Genomic DNA, 16,526 nt, shown 5'->3' on the forward strand with positions numbered 1-16,526 from the left:
AAATGATGCACTTTTAACCTTTTGGTAAATTGTATATGTGCTTTTAAATTTCTAGTGCTCTTCTGTCTGAGCAGTTATTTTCTCTAGTGCATAAATGCTTAATTTGCCCTTTAACAAGATTTTAAAAATGTTTTTACATTCTTTTGGAACTCAAACAAGGCTACTCCTCTCCTGCACTTTACCATTTCAGAACAGATTCTTTTAAAATCCTTTGTTAGTAACGGCTGTATCCAATGTAGTGGTAAAGTGACTTAGTGGCATACTTTACTGTGCAAGGGAATACACAAATACATTATCAAAGGTTGTTGTGCAACAGTTTACACAAGAACAATCAGCTGCACAACAAGGATCAGCTGTTATACAACAGGCTTCCCTAGCAGAGCTGTTGTGCTGTATTTCTTCGTTGCACAACCTTTATGCTCTGCCAGACACACAGCATTAGATAATCTCTCTCTGTTCCTCTTGGTATTGTATGTCTACCCCCACCCTAGCTTCATGCACCGAAATGCACATTTCATGCTTGTTTAGGAAGGCATTAGGTCTCTGGGTTGAATGGTTTATGTGGAAAACATATTTTAATGTTAAAATGTATTAATTCACTTCAAAATGCAGTAACCCAGCCCTCCTGCTCATTCTGCTGAGTGAGACCCTGAATTTAGGGATGTAGGAACATAGGGCCATGCATCTAGTCAGACCATTCGCCTATCTAGCTTAGTATTGTTCGCTGAGGTTGTCAGCTGCTGCCAAGGATATCAGACATATTTTCAGCCCTACCTGGAGATGCTTGGGATTGAACCTGGAATCTCCTACACGCACCACAGATGCTCTGCCACAGTCCTGTCCCAAGTCCACCACTGCCACTGTTGCAGTATCATTGAAGAACTGGGGCTAGTGTGTTTCCATCTCTTAAAAGTGAACACTGGTATGAGCTGGCAGGGAATGTCTAAAAATGACTGCCAAGGAGGGAGAAAATAATGAAAGCAAACTGATGTAATTTAATTTGTACACCAGAAGATGTAGCATTAACCCCCCCAACTCATTATGCAACATGCATTTCCCAAAACAGAGACTGCAGTAGAGAACATTGTTAGGTTTGTAACTGAAAAGGAGTATTGCCTAATGGGGTCAAGAAAAATAATTTGCTCTCGCTACAATGGAAAGATGTACGTATTATGGGTTCTCCTTAGCAATGTCATTGAAGTTTGCTGGCCATGGGTTTGGTTACAAGCTTCAGGAGCTCATAGGGTCCACCTCCATGTTGAGCCTACAAATTCTTTCCCATCTTGGTTTAAAATTGGACCCAGAGACAACTCCAGACTGACCGCCACGACCCACCAAATGCCAGCTCCCTCAAGCCCAGCTTGAGACTTTCCCTAGCTGTGCAAAGCTGCCAAAAGTGGGGCATTTCTATTGATGCTCACTTTTATAGTTTTAACCAATGTCTATTGGTTTTGTTTTATCTTTGTAAACCGCTTAGAGACTATGGCCATTAAGCGGCATACAAATTATTTAAATAAATAAGTAAGCATGGCAGAGCTACCCTACTCGGTATCTTCACCGCTGCTGCTTGCTTGGATGGAGCTTAGACAGGGCAGGTAAGAGTCCCACAGGTGCAGCAGTGGGAGTACCTAATGGGTCCTACCTGTGCAACTGCTGAGGTAAGCAGCGGTGGTGTAGGGCGTCAGGGGATTGTTCCACAGCTCCAGTTTTACTACCTGTGCTTCTGCTAAGCGGTTTGGTATGGTAGGTTGGGATTATCAGTCCCCATTGGACCCAGACATTTTCATAGAGAGCTTGCACATGCAGACTTCTGTGTGGAGCCCTTCTCTCGCCTCCCCTCCCACCCCACATGCCTTCTTGATTCAGGCAATGTGCTAAACGCTCGCTAATGGAGCTTAGAAATTAAATCTCCCTTTTTAAAAAAGCGTATTTATATCTCACTTAGGTATTCTGCCAAACATTTATCTTGAAGTGCTATATTAAATGATGAGAGGGAAATGGCGTGCCACATCTGGTTGGGCCAAGGGCCAAGGGAGAAGCACCAGCCAAAAAAAAGATGGTGTCTAGCTGCTGCCAAAGCTTAGATTCCTCCTCAGAGCCATTATAGGTGGGATGTGGATATCTTGTTAATCTTAAAGGAGGATTGGGCATGGCAGTCAGTGTTGCTGTGGTCCAGAATGGCCCCCAAACCGTGAAAAATCCGTGACCATGTTGTTCTTCAGCTGTATGTGAAAAAGCCCTGGCATCCCCTTCTCCCTTACGGAGGACCCTTGGAAAGGGGTAATTTGCACTGGGGAAATGAAAAATTAACCCTTCCCCACTGGCCTCTTTTCTCAAAGATCTTCCTTCCCTATCCCTGATGGGTTCTAGCCAGATATTTGTGCAGTGAACATGGATTTAGGAAATTGATGGGAGTGAAAGCAGCTAAAGAGGGGAAGCGCTGGGGGGTAAAGCGGTTGCGGAGGGGAAGGGTTAAGTACTTCTGTCCCTACCTACCTTTCTGTTATGGTGATTGCCTCCTCCGGAAGGGTCTTTGCAAGCTAAAGGGGCCAATGTAATTTCATTAGAGGCACCCGTAGTGTTGCCGCCCCTCCTAAAGGATCAAAATGCCTGATTAGATGATCCACAGCTGTAATTAAATTTCATAAAACCGCTAATACTCCTTCCCTCCCATGGATGCCTTGCTACATCTCTAATGATACATCTTTAATGATACTGTTGGAGAGGAGCACCATGCAGGCTTTAAAGAACCACCTGAAAAGAAAACAGAACTTTGGAATCACTGCAGCTTCTAAAAACAACAACCCCACTTTCAAGAAAATGGAAAAACACGTGGGCATTGCGAGAAGGGAAATGTTGTGTGGCTTGTTCATGAACCACACAAGCTCCCCTCCTCCCAAGTTTTCAGAGCGGAAAGCCCACCTTCTTTAAAATTCCCTAAATGTCAGGGCAATGTAGGAGGGTGGTAGATGAGGGTCGCCTTTCTGCTATTTTAATCTCTGAGTGCTCCAGCACTGTGGGGGCACAGTGGGAGACTGCACACCTGCAGAGCATGTTAAAAATAAGATAATTTAGAAAAATAAAAGCTCACAAAATAGCACAGCAGTGGGGAGCTGTTTGTCTCTTGCGGTATCACTGGCAATTATACATGAAATGCCCTTGACACGTATACAGCCACGTTCAGCATGGCGCTTATGGGCCCAGTAGCTTGTGGAGAAATCTATTTTTCCCCTGCCCAAAAATATTGCCATTTGGGTCCTTAGAAAAGGCACATGCCCCCAACAGAAATGCTTCCTTGACTGGAGAAATCTGGATATGTTTCAACGAACTAGTAACAACCATGCATTTATTGCTCCATAAACTGATTGTCTGGAAAGAGCCCATTGTTTCTCAGTATTTCATGGCAGTGCAAATAACAGTGCTTGATTTCTAAATGGCTGATTTTATGTCCCCTGGAATTGCAGTAAATAATGCAGAAAGAAGGGGGGGGGGGGACACTGAGCGGCTTGGTATCAAAGGTTTATAATATCAGCAATTATTCTGCATCTGTGTATGTTACCCATAGCACAAACCGGCCTTTCATCCAGCTGAGAAACAGTTGCATTTACATACACAAATTAAATGGAAGCCCCTCCTGTGCCAGAAATGGGATTTGAAATCTTGGAAATTGGATTTCTTATATGCTGGATAGACAGCCGATTTCAGTGGCATAACTTGGTAGGGATGAATTCTGGCCCTGCTCAAGAAATTCTCATGCATACATGGAGGAAAATGCATGTCCTGGTACAGAAAGTCTTCGTGCCAAGCAGAAGGTTGGCGCTCTCAGTTTTGGCAGTGATCGTCAGTCACTGGGGAATATGGGGGGAGAATAACTAGAATCAACACCCCCTTTCCACCACAGGTGATCTGTTGTGCCAGAGCTCAATGTACCAACCATCCATTTAGCTGTATATTCACAATCTTGATTCAGCCAAATCCCTGCCCACATCTTGCACAAGCCCTCATCGAAAAGAGTGCACACAAGGCGCCGTACAGCCCATAATTAATTGAAGTATCAATGATGCTTTTAATAATAATATAATAATAATATTTTATTATTTATACCCCGCCTATCTGGCTGGGTTTCCCCAGCCACTCTGGGTGGCTTCCAACTGAATATTAAAAACAATACAGTGTCAGACATTAAAAACTTCCCTAAACAGGGCTGCCTTCAGTTGTCTTTTAAAAGCAAAATAGTTGTTTATTGCCTTGACATCTGCTGGGAGGGTGTTCCACGGGGCAGGCGCCACTACTGAGAAGGCCCTCTGCCTGGTTCCCTGTAACTTGGCTTCTTGCAGTGAGGGAACCGCCAGAAGGCCCTCGAGGCTGGACCTCAGTGTCTGGGCTGAACGATGGGGGTGGAGACAGGTATACAGGACCGAGGCCATTTAGGGCTTTAAAGGTCAGCACCAACACTTTGAATTGTGCTCGGAAATGTACTGGGAACCAATGAAGCATACCTCCACTTTTCCTCATGAAATAAATTCAAAGCTGCCCAAGGACAATGTTTAAAACCAAAATAAATCCCTTTTAAAAAATAATTAAAAAATGTAGTACATAAGAATACTGTTTGTGTGTGTGTGGTTGTGTGTGTGTGTGAGAGAGAGAGAGAGAGAGAGAGAGAGAGTAGAGGAACCTGGGGAAGGTTTTTAAACTCTGCGTAAATAGCAAGGGTCTTTCCTGGCTTCTATTTTTTTTTTTTTTAATGGCATTGGTGCTGGACAAATCTTCTTGAGGAGGTAGTTCCATAGCCAGACCTCCACAGCTAAGAAAAAACCTCCCTTTACTTACTGCCTTCGCCACTGTTGACAAAGGGGGTGGAAATGGTAGATGATTTTCTTTTCCGCCCATGGTGATTGGGCTCCATCACTGAAATCAGCTAAGCAATTCTATGTTGTGTGTACAGATTTCTGCATCAAGCTAGCCAGTGCCCAGTGCAGGCTTGAGTTTGCTGAGTGCTGAGCAATCTGAATCACTTGTTGCTTTGACAGTTTCCCTTTCTTTCTGATACAGTTTGTGTTTTGTAGCTGTAAGAATTCTGTAGAACCCATATAAGTCATTTAGCCTTCAGTCTACCCCTGCCCTGCTCCATCCCTTTTAGGCTACCGTGAAGCTGCTTGAAACAGTGGCTTTATGTCGGTGACAGCATGTCCACTGCTGAAATGAGCAAAAATAAAGAGTTAATGCATTACGCAAAGAGAAGCTGACAAGAGATCACTCTTTTTAATTATTAGAACAGTTTTGTGTTGAATACAAAGGTCAAAATAATGTGTGTTTTGACACCTGTCCCCTTCACCTGTTTTGGCCTTTGGGTCTAACTTATTGCTCTCACTGTAAGGACTGTCAGTTTTTAAATGCCACCTTGCTTCTTGCTTTTCCACATACTTGCAATTTCCCATCTGTGAGCATTTGGATTGTGTTTCTGGTTTGCTGACTGTCGCCTTGCACCCCACTTTTCAAAGTTCCCAAGTTAAAAAACAACAGAACCTTTATTGTTGCTGTTTATTTATTTATTTAAAGTTTTAAAGTTTTTATCTTTTCTGTTTTATTTTCTTAAGCTCTGAATTATTTGGCCTTGGTTTACAGAGAATGGTCACAACCCCTGACAGGGGCAGGGGAAAGTGCATATCTTTTGAAAGTTTTTAGTGCAGTTGACCACCTGGCTGAAGAGGCAAGCTAGTTTTCGTTGCCTCTTCAGGCACCTCCAGCTGACAGGTGATTAGCTTTGGTAAAAACTTCCAAAATGCCTCCAGATGAGTACACAATTCTTCCACGCTTTAGCTGCTTTAGGGCTCTCAACAAGATACATTTGTTTGTTTGTTTGTTTGTTTGTCTAGGGATATTCTGATAATGGCCATAGTTATAGGGACAGGTGAAGCTTGTAGCCAACTCTTCTTGCACTTGGTTATGCTTATCAATCCTGCTCAGATATTAGGATTTTTGTTAAGGTTGAGGTTTTCTAAAGAGAGAAACTATAATCCTCTGTTGCCTGTCCCCCTCACCTGGCCCAAGTTGTTAATAGGCAGGAGTATTAAGCATCACATATTATTACCAAGTAAATTTCTCAAATTAGAGAGCACCTTTTTCACAGTCTTGCTTCTTTAATCTGACCTTATGTATAATTAGTATATTTTGAAACATCTGTAATATACATATTAAATAATAATGCCCCTATTTTGTCTGTTCCTAGCACTATCCACTGGGAACCAAGTTTTGCCATTCAGTATATTATGATATTTGTCTACCAACGAAGGGATACAAAATATAGAATCTTGCTGTGCCTGCAGTTGTTGCTAACTCCTACCACCTTCTAACCATTGGCCATGATGGTTGGGGCTGATAGGATTTTGAGTCTAACCATAGCTGGAGGACTGCAGATTCTGCATCCTAGCTGTCACCAATATCTGACTCCATGATCATGTCCTACAGTATATGCTGGTATACCCATCTTTCTGTTCAAATAGAATGGGGCGTGGAGACCAGACAGTTGGTGGTCTGCATCTGTCTTCTTCTGAAAGAATTGATTGCTTTCACTGAAAAATGTTGAGATGTTATCTACTGCTCCAGAACACATATGACATAATCAGTGAATATAATCTGCTGTTATTGTGGCATTAAAAAGTATGTAAGGCTTATGTATGTAAGGCTGGGACGCAGGTGGCGCTGTGGGTAAAAGCCTCAGCGCCTAGGGCTTGCCGATCGAAAGGTCGCGGTTCGAATCCCCGCGGCAGGGTGCGCTCCCGTTGTTCGGTCCCAGCGCCTGCCAACCTAGCAGTTCGAAAGCACTCCCGGGTGCAAGTAGATAAATAGGGACCGCTTACTAGCGGGAAGGTAAACGGCGTTCCGTGTGCGGCTCTGGCTTGCCAGAGCAGCAATGTCACGCTGGCCACGTGACCCGGAAGTGTCTCCGGACAGCACTGGCCCCCGGCCTCTTGAGTGAGATGGGCGCACAACCCTAGAGTCTGTCAAGACTGGCCCGTACAGGCAGGGGTACCTTTACCTTTTAAGGCTTTAGGAGGCTGAGGCATACTTACTTGATAGGAAGTCCCATTGGAGATACTGACTACTGAGTTGAAAGAAAGGAAGGAAGGGGGGATATTTGTGGTGTTTTGATCCAATCTGTATGGTGAGTCATTTCACACAAAGAGTTTACTGTCCACACTCTGCATAAATATAGCTATGATGTGGGGTAACAAAGTTGCTTCCATGTGGCAGATGTGCTATAGTGAGCCATGGACCTAAACTGTTCCATAGAGTGACTTTTTGTCTTGGTTTTTCTCTCCTCCGATACTTGCAACATGATCTGCTGGAAATCTCAATTGCAATGTTGGTCTACCTTGCTTGACTGTGTCTGTAAGGCCCAAGGGAGTGTATTAGATAGTGGTCTGGAATTTCCCAGGTTTCTCCGTGCTTGTTTTCCCTTTATGCATTGCCTCCCTGAAGTGCTTTGGATAATAATACATCATTCATGAGTGGCACGATAAATGCTGCTGCACATTTGCATGGATTGATGGCTTGTCATATTATGTAACTTGTTAGTTTGAAGGCACATTGGGTCAGGGAGCGTCCAATCTCTTCTGGGAAAGATGGCTCTCTATAGTGTCAGCTTTTGTTTTGTTTATTAAATGCCCAGCATGTAAAACTGAGTTTTCCATGGTATGCTAGTACTGCTGACTTTGTTTGGAAGCAGCTTTTGATATTTCTAGGGAAAGGGAAGCTTGGCTGAGTGTCTAGGTGCAACACCCTAGAGGTCCCGGGCCCTAAGGAAGTTAGATTAGCTTCAACCAGAGCCAGGGCCTTCTCAACACTGGCTCCGGCCTGGTGGAATGCTCTGTCTCTTGAGACAAGGGCCCTGTGGGATCTGATCTCTTTCTGCAGGGCCTGTAAGACAGAGTTGTTCCATCTGGCCTTTGGCTTAGAATCAGTTTGATTCCCTCCCCCTCTTTCTTTTCCTTTCTCCTCCTGTGAAGAGGCTGCATTCTAATGTTTTAGTGTTGTATTTTAATCTTTTTTAAATTGTATTTTAATCAACTTGTTTTTATTATTGGTTGTTAGCTGCCCTGAGCCCGGTCTTGGCTGGGGAGGGCGGGGTCTAAATAAATAAATAAATAAATAAATAAATAAATAAAGTCTATTTGCTGACTGTCTTTAAAGGTGTTGACTATTTATGTAGTGAAGCTGTCCTGTTAGGGCAAGGACTTTCACCTGCACAATGAAATTTTGTCTCCCTGCATGCCTCCATATCCCCCATTCTGTTCTGGGATTTCCCCCTCTACCCATCAGAACAGATTTTTTTCTTGGGAGGGGGTGCACAGAGGTATGTGGGTAGATGTGCATAAGTCCTGTTGCATTGCACTAATAGGACAACTCCATTGGATACAACCATTTATTTTTAAAGGGGGCAGGAGTAGATTTTCTGAGAAAGGAGTCTAGAGTAGTATTGTTTATTGTGTAGGCTATGGGCCTTATACTGAATACATCTTATCTAGAACTATGGATGAACAAATCTGTTTATTTTGCTTTCTGTCTGTCTGTCATTTTTTTTCAATCTTAAATTCAGTTTGGCACATTCCTGCATTAGTTTGTGGATTTTTAAAGAGAAAAATCATAAACATTTTGAGGAGCATTTCTCTTAAAATATGCAGTTTTGTATGCAGTTTTGCCTGATCTATACTTTTTTGTAAGCCCTTTGAATATAATGTACTTCCGTGTGTTTTTTTCATTAATATCTGCATTTATGTATACTTCTCCCTTATGTACACTATCCCTTTTTGCCAACATTTTTCGTGAGATAACTGCAGTGCAAAATTCAGATTAGAGCACATTTTGAAAAACAGCTGTGTTTTGGTTTACATGTTGTTTGAGGAAGTGCAAATTAGATAGGTTTGCATTAAAATTCAAATGGAATCGAATTATCCCCTGTTCCAATCTAGAACACAGGACAACACACAGCTTGGAAAGGTTGTGAGCTATGCTTTGTTGCCTTCACAATTGTCACTTTGTTTGGCTGATGTTCCAGGTTCCCAAGAAAGATGTGAACATTGCACATTGTGTCTACATACAGTATTAATCGGCACTATTTTTGGTTCATAGTATCCGCTGGTACCTCTGCTGATAAAATTAATTGTCCCTGTGAACCATACAAGGTTTTGGGATCAAAATGACAAGATGAAGTTTATGATGGTCATATGGAACTCTTTGAGATCTGCTAACACAGACGGACCCTTTTAAACCAGGGCTCATCAACGTGGTGCCCTCCACATGTTGCTGTGGAGCTGGTGGAAATTCTGGTCCAACCACATCTGAAGGGTTCCACATTGGCTACCCCTGCTTTAAACCAGGTTTGGATGCAACAAATACCAAGCTTCCCCACATTTTTATAGGTTGCCATGTGTCCTTTTTTTCTAGGACACATCCTCTTTAGGTAAAATTTGTCCAGGTGGAATTTTAAAATTTGCCAAAATGTCTCTGGCTATACTTTCTGGATGAGTCATAGACTTAACTGGTGGCTGAAGACTTGGTTTCCTCTTCTCTTCTCCTGCCCCCCTCAGCCATATATCACAGCTTCAATAGCCTACATATAGTAGGGGTATTTAAAATAAGAGTCATCATAGCATCCTGTTTTTTATTCTTCAAAATTTGGCAACCCTAGTTGGGAGAAAATGAGCTGACCCCCCCCCAAAAAATAGTAAATACCTTGGCTTACCTCCATGTCTCCCCCTTAAAAGCCTACCTTCCCATTCACCAGTGCACTATGACTAAACATGGTTTTTGAGTAATTGGAAATTTGGCAGAAGATCTATTTAAGCTCCCCAACTTCTTTCTATGTAGCTGCTGGATATATGCTATAGATGTTTAATGCTGAATGTCCAAATATGGCTTATACAAGGCCTATAACTATTAGGGGTTTCAGTACATGTTTCATGTTTTGCCCTAACACTTCAAATGCTTCTCTTTTTTAAAGCTATACTTCCATTTCATTTCTTTCTCACACTCTTGTGGTACAATTCAAGCTATCATGGGAACATAAGAAGCTGCCTTATACTGAGTCAAACCATTGATCTGTCTTGTTCAGTACTGTCAACACTGACTGGCAGCAGCTAACTGGGGTTTCAGGCAGTGCGTCTTTTTCAGACCCACCAGGAGATACCAGGAATTAGATTAGGGTCCTTTTGCATGCAGAACATGTGCTTCACCACCAAAGCATGTCCTTCCCCCTCCCATGTGAAACCCACTGCCTTCTCCTTAATATGGATCTTCAAGATGTGCAGGTAAGTTGGTTTCTATCCGGGTAGGTTGCTGACAGTATACATTGGATGGTTTAACTGCCTTCACCTCTAAGCACCTAAACACCTTTTCCTTGTTCATCTGTACTTTGCTCCACCTTCCTTCCAGTCTGAACCCCATCCTCCAATGTGAATGTGAAATGTTTTGACAGTGTTATTTCAGTGTATGGCGGTGGATACTGCTTGTCTGAGGTTATAAATCCTACCTTGCATTCTCCGGAGAGGCAATCTAGGCGCCGTAAGGGTAAGAAATCTATCTGTGGTCGTCTCCACTCTCACCTTGGGGTTTAAAAGCTCTGTTTCTCTTAAACACAACCAGTTTTATAGCTCAACAACACACCACATAGTGGAGAAGGGCATATGGGTAGCTATGTCAATTACAATCGTCTCATCCTTGCAGAGTACTCCTGTGATGCTGTGTGATTTAGATGCCATTATGCATTTCAAAAGGAGTGAGAAATTGTTGTTTGTCATTGCTGTTTGTTGCTCACAGCTGGTTTTATGACTGAGTTTTGCTCATAAACAGGTGGTTAGAACATTCCTTCAGCTATGCAATACAGTCTGTGCAGCTCTGAATTAATTTCGCTCTTGTGTTGCATAGCACCAGTGTTTTCATTTTAAAATTGAAAGCAGCAATGTTTCTGGCAGTGCCAAAGCTGCTGGTGTGAATTCAAATGTTGAGGGGGGGGGGGGGAACATATCACTCAGCTAAAACACATCCACCCTGGTTAACAAAAAGAGAAAGAAAAGCATAGTCACTTTTGGATATATGTTGGGTATCCTTCTGCCAATGGTTTTTGTCAAAACAGGTTTCCTACTAATAGGTTGAAAGGTAAGTTATTTCTCTGCTGCTTATGGAGCTCTAATTCCAAAGCTGTCTCTTGCTTTTGGACCCTGCAGTAGGCAAGCAATGCAGTAGGATTCTAATCTGTTCCACCGATGCTCATTTTATATCAGGAACCTAAGCAGCATGAAATGCAGCCATCATTTTGCAGTGGAAAGATGCTCCTGAATCAGGTAAGATGGCTCTCCCACACAGGGCAGTTAGTCAGCCTGCCTGGTGCACTGGAAAGAACAGGTAATGCTGCTCTTGTGATTAATATGTGTTGGAAGGAGTTGAATGTGGCCTGTAGGTCCTTCTGAACTCTTTGGTGCATATTCTGGATTAATTTTGTACAAGTTAAAGTGCGTTCCATGCTGAATGTTTTCTTTTTGGGATGGTAATTCCATTGATGATGATCATAACAGTTGTTTGCTGACTGATTTCCTTTGTGATGCCAGTTTTTCACTAAAACAACAAAAGGGTTTTTGTGTGTGGTTTTTTGGTTGTTGTTTTTTTGTACTTTGAAGACTAACATATTTATTGTGCCACAAAGCGCATGAAAGCTTATGCCATCATAAATTTGCTAGCCTTTAAGATGCCACAACACTCTTTGCTGGTTATTCAGCAACAGACTAACATGGCTGCCTCACTGGGAGTTTATTGTGAAAGTTCTGGATTGTTTTAAAGGGAAGTCAATAACATAAACAACTACAATAATGATACAAGGATCTGCACTTATATATATGTTAACTTGGCGCTGTAAGCAGAATATTCTTCTCTTTCTGGGGTGTCTGCACAGGTAAGCAGTGTAGAATTCATTTCAGGTTTTCTAAGAGAAGTTGGTTCTGTAAAAAAAGGCGGGGGAAAGCATAATCAAGGGAGGAAAAGATTGCTGCTTCCAGATCAACAGGGAAGCAAAGTAGCTACTTAAATTGAAGCTCTTGTACAGTAAAGGAGATGTTTTCGCAGCAGTAGGGCATCTAAAATGGACTTCCAGTGTCCTTTTGTACACAGGGTCCACTTTCACAAATGGGCACAACAGTTTTAAGTTGACATTTCTCCTTTCTTTAAATATAGCTCATAGAAAGCACGAGGTACTGGGTGGGGGTATTTATGATTGTCTTGGTAAAAAATGCAAGTTTGACTTTTCCTACTTGATCAAGGGATGTCAGCATGTTATGAAAGTAGCAAATATGCCATCTTTACATTGCTGATAATACTCTTATAAGCAAAAGGTTTACAGACATTAAAGTTAGTGTAATAAACATTACCACATAGCATCCTCAGGAAGTTACGAGCAATTCTGTTGAAATTTTCTATAGACAGGAGATTCCCGTAGACCCTTTGCTCCAGGGAGCACTTATATAAAGAACTGGCTTGTATACTGTCAGTTTGACATAAGGCACCTGCATTGTATCCCCTGACACTGCAATTAAATTAAGTGGCGGGTGGTGCTGTGGTCTAAACCACAGAGCAGTTTGAATCCCCGCAATAGGGTGAGCTCCCATTCCTCGGTCCCTGCTCCTGCCAACCTAGCAGTTCAAAAGCACGTCAAAGTGCAAGTAGATAAATAGGTACCACTCCGGTGGGAAGGTAAACGGCATTTCCGTGCACTGCTCTGGTTCACCAGAAGCGGCTTAGTCATGCTGGGCACATGACCACATGCTGTACGCCGGCTCCCTCGGCCAATAAAGCGAGATGAGTGCCGCAACCCCAAAGTCGTCTGTGACTGGACCTAACGGTCAGGGGTCCCTTTACCTTTATGTTTTCCCCAAAGAAGTTTTCATGGCACACTGTATACTGCAATCCTCAGATCACCTACTCTGGAGCAGAAACAAAAGCAAGTAAATTAGAGTTAAGTTACCAATAGTTCTGAGGACTGTATTCATTAATTAAAGCAAATGTTATGTAGTTCTTAGTTTACCATGTTCAGCACCATGAGATATGGTACAGAGCCCTAAATGAGAGTCAGTTTAGGCTTAAAAGGGAGACTGACACAAGATGAAACAAGCAGGACACAACCACTTCTACTCACATACTTCTTGTCCATTGTGCACTTTTCTTCCACCCTCATTTAAGCATGTGACTTTCCAATTTCAGCATCCTCAAGGGAGTTTACCACAGTAACATCCACACTGACCAGCCTTGCACAACCTGTGGCCCGCTGAGCCAAACATGGCCTACCAAGGGCCACCAGCCTCCCCTTCTACTTCTTGATTAGGGCTGTAAAAACTAAGATGTGGTTACTGTGTCTTAGTAACATTGGCTTGGGAGATCACATGCTTTCCAAGCCTGCCCAAGTGAGAAAGTGAGCTGCTCAAAAGCTTGTGCACCTGCTCAGTGAATGTAAACAGGTTCCTCAAGAGTAACTGCTACTATGTCTAAGCAAAGATTTTCAGAGTGGCACCAGCAGCTTCCCTTCCTCTGTCATTTGCTCCCTTCGTTTATTCACCTCATTGGCTCTACTGCGATGAATTGGGGCAAAGATCTCGGCCCGTTGTGGGTCAGATGATGACATGCTAGTATTTGAGTACTTTCTTTTAGAAACAGTTTCCTTTGGGGGGGGGGGAATACATGCCCATGTTTCCCACCAACATAGGAGTGGACAGATTTATTTGTTTAAACAAAATGAAAAGGGCATGTGTGGAATTTCCTGTATAGCATAGGAGACAACTCCTTGGGGCCGAGGAGACTTCACCCCCCAAAAAATATTTGAGGGGGCGGGCACCCCCAAAGTTGATGGGCATTGGCATTCAAATGGTGTGCGTGCACTGCGTTATGTGATCAGTTATGCAGGGTGGGGCTTACCTGGACCACCCAATATTTTATTCAAGATGGCACCCCAGCCAATACAGTGGACCCTCGGGTTACATGCATGCGTGCGCAGAAGGGCTCCTCCGGTTATGAAGTTTTTGGGATGTGGCTGGGCCTCCGGAAAGGATCCCGTTCGTAACCAGAGGTACCACTGTATAGCAAAGCCATACCCACCAACCAAGCTCTTGTTAGATTTCTGTTATGCCACTGTTCAGCTTTTGGAGTCACAAGACTCTGTTTACATTCCAGACTGTTGGAAGTCTCACGGGAGACGTATGTTGATGTTACTGGTTTCCTGTTTCTTTGTTCAGTTGTTCACTGACTCTCACAGAGAGCAGATGCTTTTCTTTTCTGTCCTGCGTAGTTAGAAATAAATGTAGCAATGTAGCACACATTTCTTGGCTCCTTCTGCTGCTTGGATACTCTTCATAATGGGAGCGTGCCTGAAGCCTCATTAAAGGCTTAGGTTGCTAATCACTGTCGGAGGAGGAGAGCCTGATGGATTCCGAAGTACGAAGTGGAGAGAGCTATTTCAGCTCGGTCGTACGGAACCTCCAACAGCTCTCTCCTCCACTGCATGTGTACAACAAAGGAGGATAAACTGTGAGCTATGGAGGCAGCCCTTTTGGGTGGCCTGCAGAGACTATCCAATATTTATCAGTGGATGGCAGCACCTTTGTGTCTTGTTTGTGGGGGTTGTACAATGAACCACTGTAGTGATTCTGCTAGTGGAAAAGTTGTTCCCATTGCTTGATAAATTGCCACTTGAAATCTTAAGCTGAGGCTGGAGAGCTGTGTGGGGCTTGTGACTTGTGTGTGGCCTACTTGACAAAAGCAAGTAGGTTGCTCTGCTTGCCTTTGCTTCTGGCCATGCTGATCCATGACATCCCCCAGAAGGTTGCCCACAGTCGAATTAGGGAATATTCCCTACCCTGGCCTATTTGCTGCTTTGTATAGCAGACACCTCTTTTCCTTTCTCCTGATATGCAAGTTGGAGAAGGATTGGCTGTGCCATCCCATCCTCTACATACCTTTCTTGCATTGCCACTTCACATGACTGACCTTTCAGAACTTAAATCCATTTGAATGCTAACTGGAGACTGCAGTGATGGAGGTTTTCTTTAAGGCCTGTAGTGTAGAGTATAATAGGTAGTTCTATTACGTGGAATATAATTCCCATAAAGCACAGGGTGTTAGCCAATTCACTTTAATAATGCAGATATGAGTCCGAAGGGGGAAAGAAATCCTGATGCTTTAAACATGAAAACTGAACAAAAACGGCATAATTTGAGGGGGAGGAAACAGGTTTTGTCATTCTGACTTCAGGCCTTGTGCCTAATGGGAACATTCAACCAAACATACAGAGTGAAGAATCTCCATCAGAACGACACAGCCAATCAGAACACATGCTATCTCACTCTGCCTAGTTTCTAAGTGACACCTACACACACACACACACACATGAATAGTTGTCTAACCCTGAGAACAGCATTAACTCTGGAGTTATACACTGAATAATCTCTGCTGTTGCATTTCCAACATAGGGATAGTGGCTGTTGTAGCCCAACAACATCTGGAGGGGCTACCCCTAGTTTAATGGATGTTTTGTGGTTACTAGCAAATGTTATGTTGTTAAGCAGAATGAAAACAATGGGAGTTTGTTGCCCCTTTAGCAGCATCCTAGACGTCAAAGGGGAGTGGCAGACTATTTTAGCATTCTTCCAGTTATTGTCCCTTCTAATTGATGGCCAAAAGCAACCATGAGATCTTACTGAGCTGTCTTCCTTTTTCCATTACTTGCTCCAAGTGAGCCAACATTTGCACTTGCAAAGTAAATATAAAGGTTAGCATGCTGTATTGTACACTAAGCTGCAAAGAAGGACAACCCCTTGAAAGATGTACTGGGGTAGGCTTTGTTGAAAGATGCCTTGTTTCCCCATCTCCAATATTAGATAAACACTGATTTGGTTGAGACAAAATTACTTTTGTGTGTTTTCATATTCATGGATTCAGAAAGCACCCCCTCTTTTTTTTATCATGCCTGGTTTTCAGTGCAAATGTATTGTCTCTGCACCCATTGGCCTTATTTGCCAAGACAGTAGATTCCTCTGGCTTGAATGTGGCTGCCTGTATGGTTTTCTCAGTGACATCACAGTGCCACATCTGACACAGTGATGTCACCGAAATATATAAATAAAATCACAATGGTCACCCAACCAGTTGGGTTGAATGGCAGCTTGGGAAATTGAGACCATGGATGGGGTGGAGAAGAAGTAGCTGCCAGATGGACAAAAGGTATTTGAAACAATGGAAGTACTTGTTGACTAACTAGTGCTAGTGAAGAATCATGAAAACTTATACATTGCATAAAGGGATATTAACTGTGCACTTCTAGATTGGATCATGACCTCTAGGAGGAATGTTTGAATGTTTGAATGTTTGAATAAGTTTATTACGGTCATAGACCAGAAGAAAAGAAAAAAACATAAAAACAACAGTAGTTTACGAGGGAATGATGGTGTCAATTAAAAGTTGTAAAATTATACATAAAAACAATACACATA

At 42.8% G+C, this 16,526-nt stretch overlaps 1 protein-coding gene and 1 long non-coding RNA gene across 31 annotated transcripts in view; one reads left to right on the top strand and one right to left on the bottom strand.

The window, feature by feature from the left end:
- The window catches only part of NRXN3 (neurexin 3), a 1,187,696-nt gene that overhangs the window by 437,901 nt on the left and 733,269 nt on the right, over nucleotides 1-16,526 (top strand). The gene's annotated exons all lie outside the window — the stretch shown is intronic.
- LOC310681430 lies at nucleotides 11,791-14,357 on the bottom strand. 3 transcript variants are annotated; one of them, XR_014513269.1, is made up of 3 exons: nucleotides 14,137-14,357; nucleotides 12,907-12,971; nucleotides 11,791-11,993 (listed from the first exon to the last, which is right to left on the bottom strand). It is a non-coding gene; the product is annotated as an uncharacterized lncRNA (long non-coding RNA). The 3 variants fall into 3 exon arrangements; XR_014513270.1 differs by having other exon boundaries at nucleotides 13,957-14,357; XR_014513271.1 differs by lacking the exon at nucleotides 14,137-14,357 and adding an exon at nucleotides 13,482-13,945.

Source organism: Podarcis tiliguerta (assembly GCF_965153285.1).
Source record: "Podarcis tiliguerta genome assembly, chromosome: 1".
NCBI lineage: Eukaryota > Metazoa > Chordata > Lepidosauria > Squamata > Lacertidae > Podarcis > Podarcis tiliguerta.